General features: G+C 42.7%; 1 long non-coding RNA gene across 1 annotated transcript; it reads left to right on the top strand.

Annotated features, from left to right (window-relative positions):
- The first annotated feature begins 32 nt into the window (after positions 1–32).
- On the top strand, positions 33–22,012 carry LOC143443584 (uncharacterized). The gene is made up of 2 exons (XR_013112703.1): positions 33–362; positions 20,596–22,012. It is a non-coding gene; the product is annotated as an uncharacterized LOC143443584 (long non-coding RNA).
- The last annotated feature ends 637 nt before the right edge of the window (positions 22,013–22,649 follow it).

Below are 22,649 nucleotides of genomic sequence, written 5' to 3'. Positions count from 1 at the left end.
AAGAGAGCCCTAGGCACTAGTGAACTTTGACCCCTTTCATCACATACTATTTACAAAATATTCCATTGTGTCTCCTATTCTACAGTTAAAAAAAAAAGGTCTTATTTTTGCCTCCACTTTCAAATGTACAGTTCTAAAATCTACTGGAGGATGTAAACTTGGCAGTGGGCTCTTAGGTGTAAGTCAGCTACTTGAAAAGGCAGAGGCTGATCAGTTAAAACATTTATTGAACATCTTCTACACATAAGATATTGCCTCTGGGCTGTGGAAAATGCAATGCCAACACAGTGCGGTTTCTTCCCTTGTGAAACATACGGAAGTCAGAAGAGAGAACAGTAAAATAATGGTGTCCGCAACTGCAGGTGAGTCATTCTAATGGACACAGTGGAGCACAACATCTTTTTATGACTTCATCTCCTTCATCCATTCAGGCTCGTAAACTGGCCGTCAAAGCCAACCTCCCTCCTCACTTTCTCTTCTCACCCTGGGGGGGGGGTTCACTGTTCTGTGCATTCTGTTTCATAATGTGGAGTCCAAGTGACACCTGCTTGTTCCTTCCTGTCTCGAGAGGGACTTTGGGAGCCTGTGTGAGTGAACCTCTAACCAAGCAAATGTATTAGGAACAGTCTCTGGTTTCCAACTTAAGTATATCCTTTCTGCAAGAACAGCACGCTGCATCTCTTCTCCTGCGATGAGATCAGATACCAGGGAACCACACCAGTTACAACTGACTCTTGCCACAGATGGAGGGACCACATTGGGTCTCAACTGGAGACATGCTTTGAACAGGACAGGAGTGGAGAACACAGACCAGAGGCCTAGATTCAGATTGGAGTCTCAACTGAGATCCTTGTTTGTAAGAACAGAAGACTCCAAGACATTGCTGCTCCAAATGACCCATGGTTTCCTGGAGTCTGAAGCTGTGGAGAATCTGACTAACAGAAGTCAGAAGCCAATGTGATGGCCAATCATGAGTTCCAGTGTAAGGAGTAACTGAGAGACAAGGCCATCAAAATCAGAGGCACCTTCCAGTGGTGGTCTTGGTACCCAGCGGCAGTGTCATCTGGCGAGTGCTGTCATTTGCTGGCACTATTACCACTTGGTGCACACATAAGATGTGAGCTTCTTTGGCTTTCCAACATGAAGTACCACCAACTTTCCGGATTCATCCAGGCACTCGGGGCTATACTGGAACTGTGGAATCAGCCTGCTTTGAGTGTCAAACAGCTACCAGGTTCTCAGCCAGCCAACATGCAGCCAGCCATTGGTGACTAACCCCCATCCCTTATTGTGTCAGCCGTCCCCTAAGTCCCCTTATATACACACACATTCTATTGATTCTGCTCTAGAGAACCCTACTTAATCCAGTGGGCACTGACATCTCATGTCTATCTACTTTGAGCTTGCTCTGTCTGCAATGGCTTAGCACTAGCCAAGAACCCAGGGGCACTCAGATTTGCAAAGATCCTGGTGCATCTACTTATTACATGGTTCCGTCACCCAGTGATATGTGAGATATACCCACATGTCCTTTGAGGGAAGCCGAGCCTACCCGACTCTATCAAAAGTACTGCTCAAATTGTGAGCTAAACCAAATCAGGCAAGAACTTGTGCTGCTTTTATTCTGATGCTTTCAGCCTTCGTGTGACTTTCTGCTTACCTTTTGGGGAAATCAATAATTACCAATCCAATGCTCTCTCCATCCCAGGGTTCACACATACCCCACACAAAAACAAGATGAAAATTATGCTGGTTTCCTTTAGATTATAGGATCACAGCTAATAAGGACTCTCAGGCAGAATTTCTTATATTAATTGAAATATTTGGAAATACAGAAGGCCTGTTTGTCATCTTTTGCTCGGAGAGACAGTTCCGAGTTTGCAGAGAGCTGTCGTAATTAGCTTAATAGTCAACTCGATGCAGCCTAAGGCCACCTGAGAAGGGAATCGTAGATTGGCCCATGAGCATATGTGTAGGGGATTGTCATGGCTGTTAATTAATGAAGGAGGGAAGGCTGGGCCATTCAGTTCCCTGAGCAGTTGGCCCTAGCTGTACAGGAAAGCTAGCTAAGCATGAGCCAGTGTGTGAGTGACACAGCCAGCAAACAGCATCACGCCATGATTTCTGCTTCAGTTTCTGTCCTGATTTCCCCGCAATGATGGATTGTGACCTAGAAGCTGCTATTTGGGAAGGGACAGTTTGCACTCGTAGGTAGAAGCAGGCGCCTCAAGTGGACATGAGGGGCTAGACACTGGAAACCAGATGTGGGGTAGGATAGCTGGAGCCCGGGGGCCTTGGGATCTTGATGTGTTAAAACCATAGTATGGGGTACCATGGATGACTCCAGATGCAACAGCTAGCAAGGAGACATGGCTCAAACAGTTGCTCCTGGTCAGGATGCTTTGTGACAACAACAGAAATCAGACTGGGGCAGGAACCTAATGGATTTATTGGAGGAAGGGGCATGAAATTTTCCCAGAAGACTTGGGACTCTTGGCATTAACGGAAGGTTAGACTTTAAGAGGTGACACAGAATACCTTGTTAATGGGACTATTTGGATACACATCATTTTCAGTGGGAAGACACTTGGCTATATGCTAATCCTGAGACGATGCTGTCTGAGCTTTTTATATCTTTATAACTTAGTGTTTGTCATCAATAACTGTTTGGGAGCTTGAGCTCGGAGAGACAAAGCAACTTCTTTACTGCTGCGCAGTTGAGATTTGAATTCAAAGCCTATGCTTCTAATGGCTGTGAGTTTCTCCCTACTGGACTCAGCAGGAGGTGACTGGTTCTTCATCACATCCTGTAGAAAGCTGTAACATCAGAAGAAGGTTTACCCTGTTTAGGAAGGGAGCAGTTTGCACCCTTAGGCAGAAGCAAGGGCCTGTGTGTAGGCAGGAAGCAGTGGAGTCTGGAAACCAGATGTGGGGTGGCTCTGGACCTCAGGGATTGTGATGAGTGGGAACCATAGGGTGGGGTACCACAGATGACTCCAGATGCAGCAGCCAGTGAGCAAGTATGGCTGAAACAGAAAATAGGTTGTCATGGAAACAGGCAGATCTGAAGGCTAGAACTTGGAGTCCAAACCAGGTCAGACTGAGATGGTATCTGAGGCCACAGCTGGAGCAAAGGGGGCACACACAGGACCCTGGCAGACAGATTTTGTTGACTGCCAGGCTGCTGCTCAGCTGGTTCCGGTTCCTGCTGGCTGCACACAGGAGCCCACTGCCCCTGGAGAGCCTTATGGTCTTTCTCATTCTACTGGCAAGTAAACAACCTTTCTAGAGCTTCCCATTACCTCAACTGCTGGTTCCTGCTTCATGGAATCTGTGAAAAGCTTCTGAAAGAACGGTTCTATCTTCAAACAAATTTAACTATGGTACCTTTCTCCCCTTGTGTGGGACAGCCTAGTTCTGAATCAACATTTTCCTCTGGGTGTCAGCCCTTGAGTAGTTAGTCACAGAAACTGGCTGGGAATCTTGAGCTTCTCAAAATTTAAGGACGAATGTTTGGCTTCACTAGATTGCAGGAGGGGGAGGGGAGATGGGGTGGTGGCGGGTGGGCAGTTAGTCTGCATTTGAAAAACATCTCCAAGTGCTGCATGGAAACTACTCTTAGCTTCCCAGTGAGCATAATTTAAATCTGGTCGGTTCTACCTGATGACTGTCCTACAGACAGCTGGGAGGGGGCCCTCCTGTCATGCTGGTCTCCCAAGGGGAGCTTTCATCCCTGGTCCTCTCATCTCTAGTCTTGTATATTTTGAAATTATAATTTGTAAAAGGTTTTTGAGATTATAATGTAATTGCAACATTTATCCGGTCATTCTCTTTCTTCCCTCAGCCCCGCTCACATATCCTCCCTGTCCACTTTCCAATTTACGACCTATTTTCTTTAATTGTTGTTACATATGTATGTGTATGATTGTATGTATGTATTCCTAAATATATAAGTCCGACCTGCTCACACTTGTATGTGTATTTCAGGGCTGGCCATTGGATAACCAGTTGATGTGCTCTTTCCTGAGGAGGTCCGTGTCCCCGACTCTTGGCATCTCTTAGTTGCCAGTAGTTCCTTGTCTAGGGCTCAGGCCTCATGAGTTTGCTCCTTTCCCAGTTACCATGTCTGTAGGAGTTGTCCTTGCTAAAGTCACACATAGGCAGCCATTTCTGTGAGCTCCTCTGACATTCTTCAGAGAAAGTCTCACAGTAAACTCTCTGCTTCTCTGGCTCTTAAATCTTCCTGCCTCTTCCACGTCGATCCCTAAGTCTTATGTTGCAGTTAAACCTCTGCATGCCTCCTTTTCTCCAATGCCCTGGCTTTGCTAGACTTCCAGACTCTCTAATGAGTCTCACTTTCTCTCCTTTTGATCAACAATGTTTCTTTGGTTAACTTCTCATAATCCTTTATAGGTAGCTTTGGCTCTGTCTGTGCAAATGAACCATCCTACAATCCTCTGGACCACATCATTTATTCGTAAGGTATTTGGACTCTGACGGTCTGATTCCAGGAATATTTTTGTGTAGCATCATTCCGTTTCACTTCCTTAGTCTAAGGCCACTGAGACGGCTCAGTGGTTATGAAGACCCCCATACTCAGGAGACCCTTCCTCAAGTCTCAGGAAATCACAACCACCCAAAGATCACAAGAAACCATACCTGGATGCAATCAGCAGAGGCTTTATTATGGAAGAAACCTGGCAGCCAGTGGTCTCACTACACACTCTCGAAGGAGTGGAGTTCGACCCCAACATCCAGTCCGTGGAGGGTTTTAAAGGGAAAAACCACAAACTAGGGGAGTGGGAAGTGGGGTGAGGGGTTGTCAAGGATATATAACATAAGAATAGTGAAACATTCCAGAGAAACCCACCCTGTCATTTACCAACTATTTCAGATTAACTATCTTCACTTCTTCTGGCTATAGCCCCACCTAGGTGGCAGCATCTTTATCTGTGGTCAGGAATGTGTCTTCTTGCCTTGGGCCTCTCCCACCCATAGGTGGGCCTACTGCCTGAGGCTTTAGGAATGTAATTCATCCAGCAAGTGTCCTGGGGGGCTCGAAATCTTATTTTCAGTTCCGTGTTCTGGGACCTGCATTTTTCTGCCCAGGTCTAAGGGCAAAGAAATCTATATATATTTCATAAAATGGCCTTTATAATTTTTCACTCTACAGTTAAAGGCCCTTGCCTCCAAATCTGATGACATACATTGAATCTCCCAGACCCGCATGGTGAACAGAGAGGACCAGTTCCTGCAAGTTGTTCTCTGACATCTTACAGTGGTGACCACTCATACACATGACTCAAAATAAATTTAAAAGAAATAAAAAAAAAAAAAAAAACCCTTCATGTATCAGAATTAAAATATACTCACTTAGCTGGGCGCTGTGGCTCAGGCAGGCCTTTATTTCTTCTACTTGGAAGTTTGAGGCAGGGTTAGCATTCTGTCTAAGTGACAACAGCCAGGTATGCTCCTCCCCACAGTTACCCTTCCCTTCCCTTCCCTTCCCTTCCCTTCCCTTCCCTTCCCTTCCCTTCCCTTCCCTTCCCTTCCCTTCCCTTCCTCTCTCTCTCTCTCTCTGTCTCTCTGTTTCTCTCTCTCTCTCTCTCTCTCTCTCTCTCTCTCTCTCTCTGTCTCTACTACCCTCTTAACTTCCCTTCCCATGCCCTGAATAAACTCTATTCTATATTATACCTTAGTGTGGCTGGTCCCTCAGGGGGAAGAGATGCCTTGGCATGGGCCCTCGGAGACATCCCCTTCTCCCATACCTCACCACACACTCACTCATAGAACGTATTCCACATGTCTTTATCTTTTTATAAACACATAACAGGTGAATGACTGTGAGTTCAAGGCTAGCCTTGGTGGACAGAGTAGGACCATAGGCCAACCACTCCTGCAAAGAAATAGTATCATTTACAACAAATTTTAATAAAATGGAGAGAGAGAGAGAGAGAGAGAGAGAGAGAGAGAGAGAGAGAGAATTGAGTGGAAGGCCTTCATATATGTGACAATAAGAACCTTTGCAGAGTCTGTGAGAGTCCATGTGCACACGGTAGAGGGAGGAGTGGGGGAGTTCAAAAAAAAAAAAAAGCTCCAACAGCACAGAAAAATTTAGAAAAGCTGGTTCTATGAAAACGTCTCTCCATCAGTGTTAACACTGAGTTATGTTCTGCTCTTGCCAGAGACAGCCACACCCAAGCGGCCTTCAGGTCTGCTTGTGAAGAAGTATCCTGTCTCCATCTTAGACTTAAAAGCCATCGTATAGTAAAGACAAACTAGGCTCATTCCTGTTTGTGATTAAACCTCTCTTTCTCGAGAATTGGGCTATGCCCCACCTGCAACCTTAACTGCAAATGATTCTGTATTGCCTGTTCCAGGAATGGCATCTCTGTTTCAAAAAGTTGTTTATAACTATCTCGCAACCTTGCTTTTGTTTCAAAGGATACAGGACCATGGGTGACTACTGTGTTTTGCCCACCTTGCGACCGTCTTTGTGTAAGGAGGGATGAACTTGTTATGTTTATATTCTGCAGAATATGATGATGAATTGGGCCAGTGGTCTTTCTTCTCCTATCTTTGGGATTAACACACCGAAGGTGCCTTAACAAGCTCCTTGTCTGTCATTCTTCAACACACGCGGTCCAGAATGAGTACTCTTCCTTAGTCCCAAATGAACAGAGCGCATCTGTGGAGAGCCTTTCTGCCTGTTCTTATTTTAACAAATTGTACGAAGACAAAAATAATGAACCATCAAATATTCGGCTTTAAAAATCTCAAGGAATTATTGAAACCTATGTTCTTTATGTTCGTTATCTATTAGTTCTGACTGTCACAACACTGGGAAATGGAGATAGGCAGAGAGGGAAATAGGGTTTTAGAAATGGGGTCTGTCCTACACAGGATGTAATTGCTTTTATAGAGAGGGTCTTGCTGCATAGCCTGGACTGGCTTCCAATTCTTCTTTTTTTTTAATAGTTTATTTACTTTAAATCTCAATTGCATATTCCTGTCCCTCCTCTCTTCCTAGTCCCTCTCTCTTAGCCCCTCCCCCATCCTCTCAGCCTTCTTTCTTCTCAGAAAAGGAGAGGCCCCCCATGGATATCAACCCACCTTGTCATATCAAGTTGTAGTAGAACTAGGCACATCTCCTACTGTGGCTCTGAGAGGCAGCCCAGTTAGTGAAAAGGGATCCAAAGGAAGCCAACAGTGTTGGCATTTAGTCTAGGCTCCGCCCCACAGTTACCTGGCAACAGCCAGGTATGGGAGACTCACTATAAAAGGGGCTGTTTGACCCGTTCTCACTCTCTTGCTCTTGCTCCTTACCCTCTCTTTCCCCATTCCCCTCCCCCCCCTCTCTAGGTGCTCAAGGCCAGCTTCTACTTCTCTCTCTCTCCCTTTCTCTCAACTCCCTTCTCAATGCCCTATTCTATACTATAGCATCGTGTTGGTATAGTATATGGATACTGCATATCCACTAAACATATTCCTTTTCTCTTTATTTTTATAAAACACAATAAACAGAGTCAGAGACAGTCCCTGTTCCTACTGTTAGGAGAGCCACATGAAGACCAAGCTGCGTCATGGTTATTACATACGTGCAGAACATCTATGCCAGCCCCATGCATGCTCTGTTTGGCGGTTCAGTCTTTGTGAGCCCCTCTGTGCCCAGGTTAGTTGATTCTTTATGCTTTCTTGTGGTGTCCTGGACCTCTTGGGCTCCTTTAGTCCTTCCTCTGCCTCTTCATAGGATTTTTCAAGATCAGCCTAATGTTTGGCTGTGAGTCTCTGCATCTGTTTCCACAAACCCCTGTGTGGAGTCTCTCAGATGGCACTTATACTAGGTGCCTGTCTCCAAGTGCAGCTGAGTATCATCAGTAGAGCCAAGGGTGGGCTCTCTCTCATGGCATGGGGCTCAACTTGAGCTGGCCTCCAACTCTTGGCAGTCCTGTCTGCCTAGAACTAGGATGCCAGGGTTGTGCCACCACCTCTCATGTAACGTTCACTTTATCTTTTCCTTAGTATTGTAGCTACTTATCTGTTGCTGTGATAAAACACCATGACCAAGGCAGTTCATAGAGGTAAGAGTTTATTTTGGTTTACAGTTTGAGAGTGTTAGAGTCCATGCCGGTGAGTGTTAGACTGAATCAAAAAGTAGTTCTTGGCACCCTGAAGAGCCTTACAAATGCTGTGTGTGCATGCGTGTGCCTGTGCGTGTAAACTTAAATGAACACCAACACTGAACCCCTTCTTTGCTTTCGTCACCTCTCGTATATTGGTATTTAGTGTTGCTTACAAGTGTTGACAAAGCCTAGGCTCATAGCTGTCACCCTCCTCCTGTGTGGCGCTCCTTAATGCAGAAGGTTCGCTCATCTCTCTGCCGCTGTTTCATGTCTACCATTCTTGATCTAAATCCACGACCTTATAATTTTATCTGTTAAATTGTACTTGGTTTCTCTTTTCAGTCTGGTTTACTAAAATCATTGGCATTTCTTCTAGGCTCTGCCCCACAGTTACTTGGGAAGAGCCAGGCGTGCCTGACTCAGTGTAAAGCAGGCTGCTTGCCCCCTCCTCACTTTCTTTCACTCTCTTCTCTCTCTGCCACTTTCCCCCTCATTTCCCTCCCCCTCTCTCTCCAGGTGTTCATGGCTGGCCTCTATTCCTTTACTGTCGCTCTCTCTCTCTCTCTCTCTCTCTCTCTCTCTCTCTTTCTCTCTCTCTCTCTCCCTCTGTATCTCTACTCCCTTCCCAACTCCCCTCCCCATGCCATGAATAAACTCTATTCTTATACTATACTCTTGTGGCTGGTCCCTCAGAGGGAAAGGATGTCTAAGCATGGGCCTGCAGAGGCATCCCCCTGCCCCCTCACCATACCTCACTCTACCAAACATACTCCTGGGTTCAATTTATTTTTAATTTTTAATTTTATTTATTTATTTAAGAAAATACAACAGAAATACTTCTGTATATCTCAGGGTATAAATTTGATTTTAGGGTATCTGAAAATAGGGCCCAGTGTCTACGTTTCTAAATCGTTGCTAAATCGTTGAACAGCTGGATGTTTATGGAGCACTTAATTGTCTGTCTTCTATTTTATCTTTCGTCTGTGTGGCCTTGAATCAAGTCAGCACAAAGGCAGAGAGCAGAACAAAACCTTTGAATTCGGTGACAGGCCAGTTGCTGTTTGTGTACATGTGGTATTTGTTGGTGAGATGCCTGTGGGTAGCAGACTCTTCCTCATGTAACCATCCACCCAGCCTTGACAAGGTGACCCTGGCTTCGAAGTTTTGGCAGGGTCTCCACCTCAGAAACTGCCTGATCAAATCCATCTTTCACAAATTTCCCAGTTATAAAATGTGGCTGAGTTGACCACTTGCTTTCTTTCTTGTTTAAAAGTCCTATCAGTGAAGATTATAAATAGTAAGTTGGCCAACTTTTCCCAAATACTGCTACTGTCTGGGATTCCAACTGTTTGTTGGGACATTCTGTTAACTTGGGAGAGAATACAGTATTTTAGAGCAGGAGGTATAGAATTTGTCTTGTAGCTAAGGCTCAGCTCAGTTACTTGACTCTGGGGCTCTAGGCATGTTAGTTAAACTCTCTGGGTTTCAGTTTTGTCATCTGATACATGAAGACAAACAATACTCTTGCTGGGGAGTGTTACACCCAATCAGCTCAGAGTAAGTATTTGTGATATGCTGGTTCTGGTAGTCAGCTTTACACCACTGTGACAAAATGCCTCAGACAAACACTTTATGAATAGGAAAGATTTATTTTGGCCTGTAGATTCAGAGGTTTGAGTCCATAATAGGTTGGCTTCATTGCTTTTGGGTCAGTGGCAAGGCAGAACATTGTGGTGGGGGTGGAGGAAAGTTGTTTGCTTAAAGTTGGCCGGGGAGGAGCAGGGAGGAGGTGGAGGAGGGAAGGGTAGGATGAGGATCTGTATTTTGAATATTCTCTTTAAGGGTATAACCCTGATGATCAGCTGCCTTTCACTAGGTCCTACGTTCTAAAGGTTCCACCTTCAATTTGTCCCCATAGGAGACCAAGCTCTTAGTACAGGGACCCGTGGGTGGCATTTAAGATTGAAACCATAACATCAGCGCATAGGAGGTTACAGTAAAGGCTATTATTATTAGCATTTAAGCATGAAACATTTACATCTTTTCAAATCGCTGAGACTAAGAAAGTATGCAATACTTCAATTAGAGCCAGCTCTGCCAACACAAGAGCTGAATGTGCCCATCTGTCTCAGCACAAACATGAGCTGTGACTTGACTGAAATCATTTCACATATTTAAGGAACATCTATAAATAAATTGAATGGTGCACCTAATTACCCAAAAACCTTTCTTTCTAAGCAGAATTGATTCACCCTTCTAGTAGACCTTGGGGAGAGGTTAGGTGAGAAAAAGGAGGGAGTCTCAACAGAAGGCAGTCCAAAATGTCCTGAAGTTGGACGAACTCAAGAAGGTCTTTGAAAGAACAGAGGCTAATCCTGACGAGGTTTAACAGGCACTACTAATGAAATGGTATTCTAACCTAACATCTATATGTTTGACCAGCACTCACGGAAGGCACTAAGAAAATCATTCTTCCATTGAACTGGCTTTTATGGTTCGGGTTTTATTGTCTGCCCACTGGCTTTGACTCCTTTTATTTACTTGTCTTGGAAAACTGGTTTTTCCTGTTGGACTAAGGCCAGCTGAACAGGCTGGAGAAGCCTTTATGAGCCCAGCCATGCGAGGATCACACTAATAATGACTGAAAGACTGTAGTAAAATTTCAGCTCATTGGGCAGGCATTGATTGTGTGTCTTTAAATATGCAGGTGCAGAACAAGGGCCTGTAAGGGATACGGGGATTGCTTAGTTTTGGTTTCTGTCCTCTAAGCAATTAAAAGCCAAGGAGGACAAAAAAAAATTATGAGCAAAAGAGTTGGGAGTTAGCAAATGGCTCAGATAATAGTGGACGGAGGAGATGCTTATTTCTGGGTGGAGGATGTGGGAAAAGGAAGGCTTGGTACTTGATCATGAGGACTTGACTATAATTATTTAACATGCTATGTTCTATTTCATCATTGGCCCAATACACTATGTCAGCATCTATTGAGCAAAATATTGAAACGAAGGCTCTCGCCAAGAAGGTGTGGCTCATAAACAGCTTTTGAAACCTGGATCTGTTGGTTCTCTCAGAATTATAGGTTTGCCTAATACACCATTACTGATTAATTAGTGACAAAGGTACTCAAGACTTCTAATGAAAGGTTTACAGAGGGACAGCTAAAACGTGGGGATTCCTTTTGTTTCTAAATTCTGTTTTCTTTCTTTTTTTTTTGTAACAATTTATTCCCTTTTATGAATCTCCAAAAAGTCACGAGTTGTCCTACCTCATATTATTTCAGTCAGAGGGGAATCTGAAAGTGGTGGGATTATAGGAACCTTACCCCGAGCCCAGGTGCTTTAGGAGAAACATTCAACATTTAGTTCACTTGAGAGATATCTGGTCCACTGGCAAAGTAAAATCTCTACTAAAAAGACATAATGAGAACTGGAGACATGGTTCAGTGGGTAAGAATGCATATTGCTGTGTCAGAGAATCTGAGTTCCCTCCTTAGCACCCACTCAGAGAGACTTACAACCTCCTGAAAGCCCAGCTCCAGAGGATCTAATGCCTCTGGCCTTGATGGACATCTGTACACACACACACACACACACACACACACACACACACACCCCACACACACACACACAGAGAGAGAGAGAGAGAGAGAGAGAGAGAGAGAGAGAGAGAGAGAGATCCACAAATTAAAAATAAAATCTTAAAAAACCAAAACAAAATCCAGAGCTTCAGATTGGATTTTATTGCTGTGATGAAACACTAGCCCAAAGCATCTTGGGAGAAGAAGAGGGTTTATTTTAGCTTACAGGTTACAGTTCATCACTGAAGGAAGCCAAAGGAGGAGGTCAAGGCAGAAACCTGGAGGCAAGAACTGAGGCAGAGACCAAGAGGAGTGCTGTGTACTGGTCTGGATCCTCCAGCTTGTTTTCTATACGATCCAGGCCTACCTCACTGGGCTAGGCTAACATATACAAATTAGCAATTCAGAAAATACTCCACGGATATACCCAAAAGTTAATCTGATGGAGGCAGTTCTTTATTTGAGATTCCCTTTTCCCTATTCTGTCAAATTGGCAACCAAGATAAGTCATGACAGGCTGTGTGAAGATTGAGGATGATCGCCTTACTCCCATGGGGCCTTATGTTCAATCTCCTGAACTGAAGGTGGGGGTGCGGGCGTGGGGAAGGCAGATATAGCTTAATCTTCTTCTAGAGAGAAAATGGTAGCTGACAAATGGATTCCAAGCTCCAACCTGGGCCTTCTCGTTTGAGTCAACCACTTGCTCATCTCTCATGTCTTCCATCTGTAGATGACAGATTCTGGCTTCCTAGGGCTCAGACAGCTTTGGGTTGGTGGCTTTCATGTGTCAAGTCCTGTGTCACTTACCCTTGGGTTGGACACTGTAAAGCTGCTGGGTCTTCTTGTAGGTGTTTGGATTTTTTTTTTTTTTTTTTTTTTTGCTTTGTTTTGTTTCTATCCTCTTTTCTCTAATGAAACAAAATAAATGGCATGGCAGTTCATCTTGATTGTCTTTTTGATGGGATTTAGAACCTCTGGATATGCCTATAAAAAAGTGTTTCCAGAGAGGATTAACTATGGAAGGAACAGACAATTTGAATGTTTGTCTCTGGACTAGGGTTGCAGACTGAATAAAGAAGAAAAAGGAGATAACCAACTGCATTCCAGTGTCTGTCTTTCTGCCTCTTGATTACTGATGCTATGTGACTGATTGACTTCCCCATTGTGAGTGACGGTAGCCTCTTGTTCCAGTTCGTTTTCTATGGCTGTGATAAAGCACCATGACCCAAAGCAACTTGGGAGAACATGGTTTGTTTCATCTTACAGGTATCAGTCTTTCGCTGAGGGAAGTCAAGGTAGGACCTCAAGGCAGGAGATGAGGTAGAGGAATGTTGGAATGCTGCTTACAGGCTTGCTCTCCATGGCTTGCTCAGCTTGAATTTTTCCCACGTAACTCTCTTCTCAGATGACTGTAGCTTGTGTCTAGGTGACAAAATCTAGTCAGCACACTCCTTAAACTGTAAGCCATAGTAAGGTCTTCTCCTAAGCTGCTTGTTAGGTTGTTGGTTACAGCAGCAAGAAAAATCACCAATTCCAATCATGAGAAGGATGAGTGCTCTCTCTCTCTCTCTCTCTCTCTCTCTCTCTCTCTCTCTCTCTCTCTCCTCTTTTCTCTCTCTCTCCTCTTTTCTCTCTCTCTTCTTCTTGGGGTTTTCAAGATAAGGTTTCTATATGTAGCCCTGGCTGTCCCGGAACTCTGTAGACCTTGCTGGCTTTAAACTAAGACATTTGCCTGCCTCTGCTTCCCAAGTGCTAGCATTAAAAGCATGTGTCACCACTGTCCATCTGAGGTACTTTTTTAATTAATGCTTTTTAAAATTAATTTTTTTCAATTCTGGGGACTGAACTTATGCCCTTATACATGTTAGGCAGACAACATGTCACTGAGCTTTGTCTCCTGTTCTCCGATACTCTTCATAAATCTGTTCTAAGTCCATTATCTTTCCTTTTTCTAGTGACTATTCTAATGACTTCATGGACCATGCTGAAGATTTGGTTATTATCTTAAACGCTTTGGTGATACCTTGACAGATGGACATTTTAGACCAAAACAGTGACATGATAAGATTTGAGTTCAATCTTGGATTGGGGTCTGTTCATTCATTCATTTATTCATTCTGCTTCTGCAAGGAGCTGACATAATTGGACTTTGTATTATTACTAGGATTATCTTTACCCAAGCCATATTAAAGGTCAAAGGCAATTGCTTAAGGCAGTTTGAGTTGTTTGCTGCTTGCTTTGATGTGGCAGTAAACGTCTAAGGAATGAGGTTACCTGAATTTTTGAACCAGGGCAAAACTACAAGAATAGAACTTTTAAAAAAATGTATTTCCCCAGGGATTATTTAGTAAGTCAGTTATACATTTGAGAATATATTTATTTACATTTATGTATTCCATTTTTTAGTGTCTGAAAGCCAATTACACACAGAAAATATGTTTAGGTGGGCATAGACTGTATAGTTTACTGTGGAGGGTTACTGGCTTATACCAGAGTCGTTGCCTGAGAATCACACATACTCTCCTTAATGGCTGTCAGCAGTTGAGTCATACTTTAAAATGGTCTGGACTTGACCTCTGGAGTTTTATGATAGAAAGCAATCCCACGCCAGCAGGAAGCTGAATTGAACACCCTATAGACCATTTCCACATGACAGTTTCCGTTGCACAAAACAAATCCATATTCATTTTGATGATTTCCCGTCATTTTTCTCTGGCTCCCAAATGGGAAAGATTAGATTCAAGCTTCCTCTCATAAATTACAGTTTTAATTCAGCAAATTTGCATAAGACCCAAACACCAAGCTTCCCACAAATAGTTGAAATAAATACAGCATCTATGTACCACATTATCTATTCATAGAGTTTCAAATTACAATCATCTAAGTTTGATAGAATAGGATGGTGATCAGATTAAATTCCCAGTGCCAAGATGAAGCCAGAGGAGCTGGCCTACTTAATGAGCACACGACCCTGAACTAGAGCCCAAGAAGGTGTAAGGAGCCTCAAGGACCGAAATAGAATCCCAGAGCAGGCGAGTTAAAAATGAAGCAAATATTGGAGGCTAGTCTGCATATGAAGACCTTAATCAGCCCCAGTTCGAAGCCATCGGTCTGTGTCCACCCCACACTATGGTAGATATTTGGTAATCTCAGTCCATGTTAGTTTTTTTTAGAGGCACCAAGGAGCCTTTTCTGGAAAAAATCAGGGCCATTGATCTGCTTGTAATTAGTAGAGTGGACATGTGCTTATCTCATTTCTCTTTAAGATCTTTTTATTTATTAATATTATTATTCTGTCTATATCTATTTTTTATTTATCATGCATCTATTATCTATCTATCTATCTATCTATCTATCTATCTATCTATCTATCTATCTATCTATCATCTATCCACCTCCCCCATCTCTTCTCTGTGTGTACACATGTGCTACAACACCCATGGAGACAGCTGACGGAATTGGCTCTTCCTTTCATGTGTGTGTGGATTCTGGAGATGGGACTCAGCCCACCAGACTTATCCACCAAGATTCTTGTCTGTCTGAGCTAACTTGCCAACCCTTTCCTTGTCTGTTGCATTTCCTTTCCCTGATCCTGTTTGTCAGGCCTTCTCATCCCTCTTCCTCTCACATCTCTCATATCTCTGGAAACATTAAAATAATGGAAATGTGCCATCCATCCATCCATCCATCCATCCATTGATCCCTTATTATGTGTCTATTATCCAGCCATCTACATCCATCCATCCATCCATCCATCCATCCATCCATCCATCCATCCATCCACCCACCCACCTATCTATCTATCTATCTATCTATCTATCTATCTATCTATCTATGGATTTATCAATCTATTGATCTATCTATCTCTCTAGACGCATGTTTACAGCCATAGCTGAGTCTGTCCCTCGTGTTCTGTTACATTAACAGGCTTCAGATGGACAGAAAGCAGATACAGCACTAGAGGCCATGTGACTAATTCCTGTTCTTCCGCATCCTTTCAAGACTGATTGTACTATTTCATTTGGACACTCTAGTTTACTTGCTTTCTCAACAGCATGGTTCTTTCTCAAAACATTAAAATAAAATCCTTGCAAATTTAAGTCTTTCAGCATTATGGCAAATGGATTCTAAATTTTATAGATTGTCAGTTTCCCAAGCTTTCATGGCACTTATGTACAATCATACTGGTTACTAAAATAATAGCAATAATTACATATATTTTTAGAGTGATTTTAACATTGAGAACACTTCTGACACTTCTGAAACTTGTTAAAAATGGAGGAATGGCTTGTATTTTCAGCCCTAAAACCAGAAATGTAGTCAGGAACGGGAGGATTGGGCTGTAAATTCTTGGTTATATGTGGCATTGAAGGTCAGCTTTCCCACCTGAGACCATATTTCAAATAAGCAGAAAACTAAAATCGAAAGTCTAAACAAAGCAAATCTTTATGTCTGTAAGATATTTAGATTTTTTATGATACTATTCATATTACTGAGTTAAGTATTAATTACAGAATTAATAAGCAGTATTGAGTGATAATTATTGGTGAATTAGTATTTTTATTATGTGCTTCAATATGTACTTCATTATTTCCAATTTGTACCAGTATGTTCTATTGAATTACTTGCTTATATTAAATAAAATGTCAGCTTGCTGACTGTGGCCAGAGAAACTGAATTTTCTTAAAATACCTAATAGTTTAGATTTGGAGATGCTGAAGATAAGAAATTTATTTAGTCTTTTAAAATAAAAAGACAGATATTTGGTTTCTTAGATTTAAAATGCATTTTCAATGGCATATATTTTCTTTATAAAAAATAAAAAATAAAAAGTAAAATGTATTAAATGGAAGATTACAAATTACAATGATCCCAGAGTCTAGGATGACTACTGTTCATACTTTGATACTGCCAATTTTAAAAATGCATTTGACAAAGCCCTTTTTTTTTTTTTTTTTTTTTTTTTTTTAAGAAAACAATTTGACAATGGCTGCAAAATGCACTCGGGAGTCGATGTTTTTAGCTACATGTAAACAGTGATAAATTCAAATAGTTATACATTTCATTGGCTTTTTATGCTTTTATTTTGATGGGTTGTACAACAAATCTACATATTTGCTCAGCTTGCAGAATTTTAGTTGGTTTGTTTTGAGACAGCATTCCATATAGCCCTGGCTTGCCTGGCGCATGCTATGTAGATCAGGCTGTCCTTGAACTTGTAAAGATCTACTTGCCCCACATTCCTGAGTACTGGGATCAAAGATGTGTGCTACCACCCCTGATTTGAGCTTCAGTTTTAATCATTATATTTATGTGCAAACTTGTTGATTCTCTTACTTGAAGGAGATTGATTTTGTTTAAAATACTCACGGATTAAAAAAAAAAAAAAAAAAAAAAAGAAGTGTTATGGATAAATCGTTGACCACAGGCTATAACATATGTTCTAGCTAGAATTAGGGCCACCGTGACTAGTCCCTTGAAATTTTCATGAGTTCTAAGTGCAGCAAAATCCACTCCAGATGGAAAGTTGGTGTTAAGCTAGCAGATATCCTGCATACTGATAATAAGAGAAAACCTATCTCCTGCCAGGAACCTTAGCACCGATGGGCAGCAGCAACAACAACCTGTTCTGGAGGATGACTTTTATTTTATGTGTGGATGTGGCTCTGCATTCATGTATGTGCACCACACAGTGCAGTAGTCGCAGAGGCCAGACGAGGCCACCACATCCCCTGAAGCTGAAGTTACAGATGCTTATGAGGCACCCTGAGGGTCTGAGAACTGAGTCTGGGTCCTCAGTGTGAGCAGCGAGTGATCCTAACCACTGAGCTATTTCTCCGGCCCTAAAGTGGGAGAAGTGTGTTTGAAAAGGATGGTGAGGAGACTGATGGTCCTAAGTCCTAGAACAATTGTGCCGCAGTGGGTCAATCCACATATTATGAGCACATATCTGTCATAAGCAACAGAGATTCTTGAGTTTGCAACTTCGGAATGATTACTGTGTAATGTTGAACATTTAACATTTTTGAAATATGTACATATTCTGGAGATAGTTTAGAAAAAACAATGACAATCACAGTTGCTTAGAAAATTATGCATCCATGCATAAGTACAAACTCATTTAGGTCCAGTAAACGAGTGTCTCATTTTCTTCCTGTTTAAGTGAACTGTATGGAGTCCAGTCTCAAAGCACGGGTCAGAAGGAGCCCCACAGCCATGTTTGTTCAACTCCTTCAATTCTAGTTTGTTTGTGTTGCTATAACAAAGTGTGTGAGACTATGTGATTTATATAGAACATATATTGATTTCTCACCTTTCTACAGGACAGAAGGCCAAGATCAAAGATATCCATTAGTTCAGTCTGCTTCTTCTGAAGTGAGAATGCTGTGTCATCAGATAGTGACAGATGGAAGGCAGAGAAGAGATGATTTCCTGCCAAGCCTTTTATAGACATCCAGTCTGACTCTAAGAAAGGAGCCCACACTGCTCAGTTGTCTCCTACCCTCCCCCCATGTTGAGAGCATCTGAGTTTTGGAGGAGACTATACTCAAAACACAGCGACCTTCTTCAGCTCTGTAGGACTAACATTTTATAACAAGGTATAGGTTTTTAAGATGCTTCTTGTTTTCTAAGTGTTTTCTGTCTGTCACCAACTCCTGTTGTCTGTCTGTCACCAACTCTTGTGACTGCCATGGTTAAGGGGAGACATTCACTCACCCTCTCTCTCATTCAACACAAATTTATGAATCAACTTATTCAAGAAACACATAGCCTGGTTGAACAATTGAGTGAATGAAGACAGTAAACTCTTAGACTATGGACGAGTCACACAGAGGTTGGGAAGGGCTAAGGTCAACCAGAAATAAAGCTGGGATTGTGAAGGACCCCAATCTCTCAAAGACGTACCCTAAAATAGTATCAGAGAAACATTTGAAGGCACCTGGGTAAATCAGTAAGAAACGCAATACAGAGTGCAGTTGTGTGTAAGGCAATGGGCGGGCTAATTTGATAAGCTTTAATTATATTCCAACCCCAAAGCAGAGTTCTTCTATGAAGACAGATTGCAAGAGGGGAGAGGTAGAGGTTTTGCCCTGCTGTGATTCACCCTTCATCCAGATCAGGGTTGGCTTGGCTCCCACACCTAGCCCAGCTGTGCCTCCACCCACTGGGGGAAGAGGGGAGTCAGGGCAATTACCCTGCTAATTTATCGGAAAAAGACAAAATTGCAGAAGAGTTTTCTCATTTCCCCCGTAATTATCTAGGTGGGGGTCCACTGTGATTAAGTTTCTGAAGGAATCCTCTTCCTCTTCCTTTTGCATCTCTGCCTATGTGTTCTTTCTTCTCTGCAGCTGAGATCCACTGTATTAAACACCGTTATAACGCCACAAGCTGACAATTTAGCCATGCGGACGCTGTGGATCACAGAAGCCGCACCCCTACCACACAGAGATAAAATTCATGCCTACATCAATTCAGCTTTTCGTGCTTTGTGTTTCCTATGTGTCAATTCCAGAATGGACTTTAATTTAATCTTGTTTTTCTAAGATTCTCTGCTCTTTGATGGGAGAACTATTCCAGATGTTTCTCAGTTTCTCACTTTAACCTCCATGGCACTGAATTTTTTTTTTTTTAAGACAAAGTCTCATGAAACCCAGACTGGCGTTGAATTCACTACATAGCCAAAGAAGGCTTTGAACTCTGTGTCTCTTGTCTCTATCTCCAAATGCTGAGAGATTAGAGGACAGTCCCTCCACACATGTTTTATGCAGTGCTGGTGATTAAACCCAGGATTTCATGCATGCTCTTAGACACTCTAGCAACTGTGTGCATATTATTACGGTGTATATATTAGCTGTATACACGATTATGGGCTCACGTGTGAGTCGGAGGACAACTTTCAAGATGGGTCCTCTTGTCCTGTGGAATCTGGGGGTCAACTCAGGTTGTCAGGTTGCATGCCAAACATCTTTACCCACTGAGCTGCCTTGCCGGTGCTGTTTTAAATAAGATATGTCTGAAATGTATAAAGTATTTCCATGTGGTACTTATTATTTTTATTTCTTTCACAACTGGGTCTTACTATGTAGCCCAGGCTGGCCTAGGACTCAGACTCTGGTCCGCCTCTGGAGTGCAGAGTTTACCAGGATGCACCTATGCACAGGGGTATTCTCTCAGGCAAGGTTGGTGGGGGTGGTGATCTGTATTTTAGGGAGTACGTTTTAACCCCTTCATGCCACAGTCCAGATAGCAGAAGCAAAGCCAGGTAAGGTAGGCAGTCCTGAGCCTCTGTAACAATACAGCAGTTCCCTAGGTTGTGAGTCTCTGATGTCCCTCAACATTTATTCCGAGACTACTGAGTAGGAGAGAGAAGATAAAGAGAGGTGTTTGTTTTTAATGATATCCACCAGAAAGTCAGGCTTGCCTTGTAATTTTCAAAAAACAAAAGCAAAGTCCCGAACACGTGACCCACAGGTGCACCTCTGCTAGGCGGGCCTCAAAGGGTGTCCAGGTTCCTCCAAATCCTCTCATCCGGGCACCTTCGGGCAACTTTATTCCTTCCACCTATCAGCACTTATCTCAGAGAAGAGCTTAAGTACCAACACATTTCTGTGCTGTGCTCCTTTCCTCTGCCTCAAAATGACCCTTGAAATGGCCACTCTGTGCAGTTTCCCACTCTCCCCGTGGTCTGGCTCACGGCACTTGTGATATGAAAAAGTTTGAATCAGCCATTTTTTCAGCACAGGCCTGACCCACGAGCACCCAAATAATCGAAATATCCTGAGCTCGGCCGAAAGTGTCCCCTAACCTTTGTAGATGGTTTTCTGCAGAGGCTCAATACAGAAACGGAGGAGGAGAGGTTGTGTGGGTTGTAATTATTCCCCCCTTTTTTCCCAGGCTCTAACCGGGAGACTGACTGAGGAGTCAGGATTTTAGCCCACACCCACAGTGAATGTCGCTGGGAGAACTACTGCACTGTGCGCGGTCATCGGGCTTCCGGAGGTCAAATTTTCAGGAGCAAATAACTGGCAGCCACTACAAAAGCTGCGTTTAGCTCTCTTTATAAAAGTTTGCATTGCTAATCATTAATCTTAATTCTAGGTATTAAAATGCATTGGTCTGAATGTACATTAGCACCGTTTGGGTTTTAGAAGCAATTCCAGTCAAGGATGGAAACGTAGCCCACATATAAACAGGAATGATCCTTAAAGCAAACTAAACAAAGGCTCTAATTACAAATCCATTTAATTTACAGACAAAGACTTAACCTTTGGTTCACTGATAAATAAACATTCAGCGAAACAATAATCCACTGCTTAATACTGTGAATAAAATATTTCTTATAAACTGAGGGGTTCTTTGACCACAGTGTTCAGGTCATTTCACCTTTAGAATTTTACAGTGTTTAGGAAGACATTAATGTGGGGAGAGAAGAGGATGGATTCTGAATTAGAGTCATATTATCTCTCATCTCATGGGCTATGTCAGAAGACTGTGATCCCAGGGTGGGGCAGGGGAGGAAGAGCAGATTTTAGGGGCTGGAGTGATGGCTCCTTGCTTTTGAAGAGGACCCAGAGAATGTTTCTAGCACCCACATGGTGGTTCACAACCATCTTTAATTACTCTAACCACAGTTCCAGGGAATCTGATGCTCTCTCTGGGTACCACACGCACGTGGTGCATGCACCCACACATTCAAGTAAACCTTCGTACACATAAAATAGAAGTTTAAGAAGTGGCTTTAAAATCTCATTCATATTACTCTGTTCATTAAACACCCTTGTGTAGAATACTCTGGAATTTGCAGCCACTTGATCCATATTTCCCTCCCTCCAAACTGTCTTGCCTGTGCAAACCTCCAAGGTTAAATAACATTTCTCCCTTACAGGAGCAGTTTACTGAAAATAGAGATTTGCCAAAGGAGACCATCAAGACTTGGGGATGGGAATTCAATGTACTATAAAATTTGCTTTATGAACCACATCCTGTCTTTTCTAAACTATGATTGGAATAAACAAAAAAAGCTGAAGCTGTTAATGCTCGGCCCAGGGTGTGGCAGTATTAGAAGGTGTGGCCTTGTTGGAGTGGATGTGGCCTTGTTGGAGTAGGTGTGTCACTGTGGGTGTGGACTTTAAGACCCTCATCTTAGCTGCCTGGAAGTCAGTCTTCTAACAGCCTTCAGATGAAGATGTAAAACTCTCAGCTCCTCCTGCACCATGCCTGCCTTAGATGCTGCCATGTTACTGCCCTGATGATAATGGATTGAACCTCTGAACCTGTAAGCCAGCTCCAATTAAATGTTGTCCTTATAAGAGTTGCCTTGGTCATGGTGTCTGCTCACAGCAATAAAACCCTAACTGAGACACTAAGCACAATTCATAACCCTTTGCTAGCTAACAGCCCACTGAATAGTGGTAATTTGGCTAACAGAAGGAAAAGGAACTCTTCCCTTTGGTTTCATGAAATGGAAGTGAGTGTCAGAGGTGTTGGTGCAGATGCAAACCCAGCTACTCTCCTGGATATTTTAACAGGGCCACCGGTGACTGGGCAAATGCAGCCTTGTGGATTGACAGATTTTGTTTCAATCCCTCCACACAATGCCATTCTGCTTCTGTCACGTAGAAATCTTTCAGAGTTTCTCAGTAAGTGTCAGGGCCCTGGCAGGTATCATTTGTAGATGATTTTCAGAGGAACCCAATATATATATATATATATATATATATATATATATATATATATTTGCATATTTGTTCCATAAGCAAATATCCACTTTATTGTCTTTCTGTCCGTTTAGTGAAGTCAGCTCTTCTGTATAATCTCAGCGGGGGTCTTGTCATCTGGTCCAGCCTGCTAATGCTACTGGCATCATGCTGTTGACAGCTGGAAGACTAGACTCAGCTGGAGGCTGAAGGAGGGAAGCCCAGGGCCTTCAGAATCTGGCCTCTGTGTGC

Source organism: Arvicanthis niloticus, chromosome 9, assembly GCF_011762505.2.
Source record: "Arvicanthis niloticus isolate mArvNil1 chromosome 9, mArvNil1.pat.X, whole genome shotgun sequence".
Classification (NCBI taxonomy): domain Eukaryota; kingdom Metazoa; phylum Chordata; class Mammalia; order Rodentia; family Muridae; genus Arvicanthis; species Arvicanthis niloticus.
This window is presented reverse-complemented; position numbering and strand designations above follow the sequence as displayed.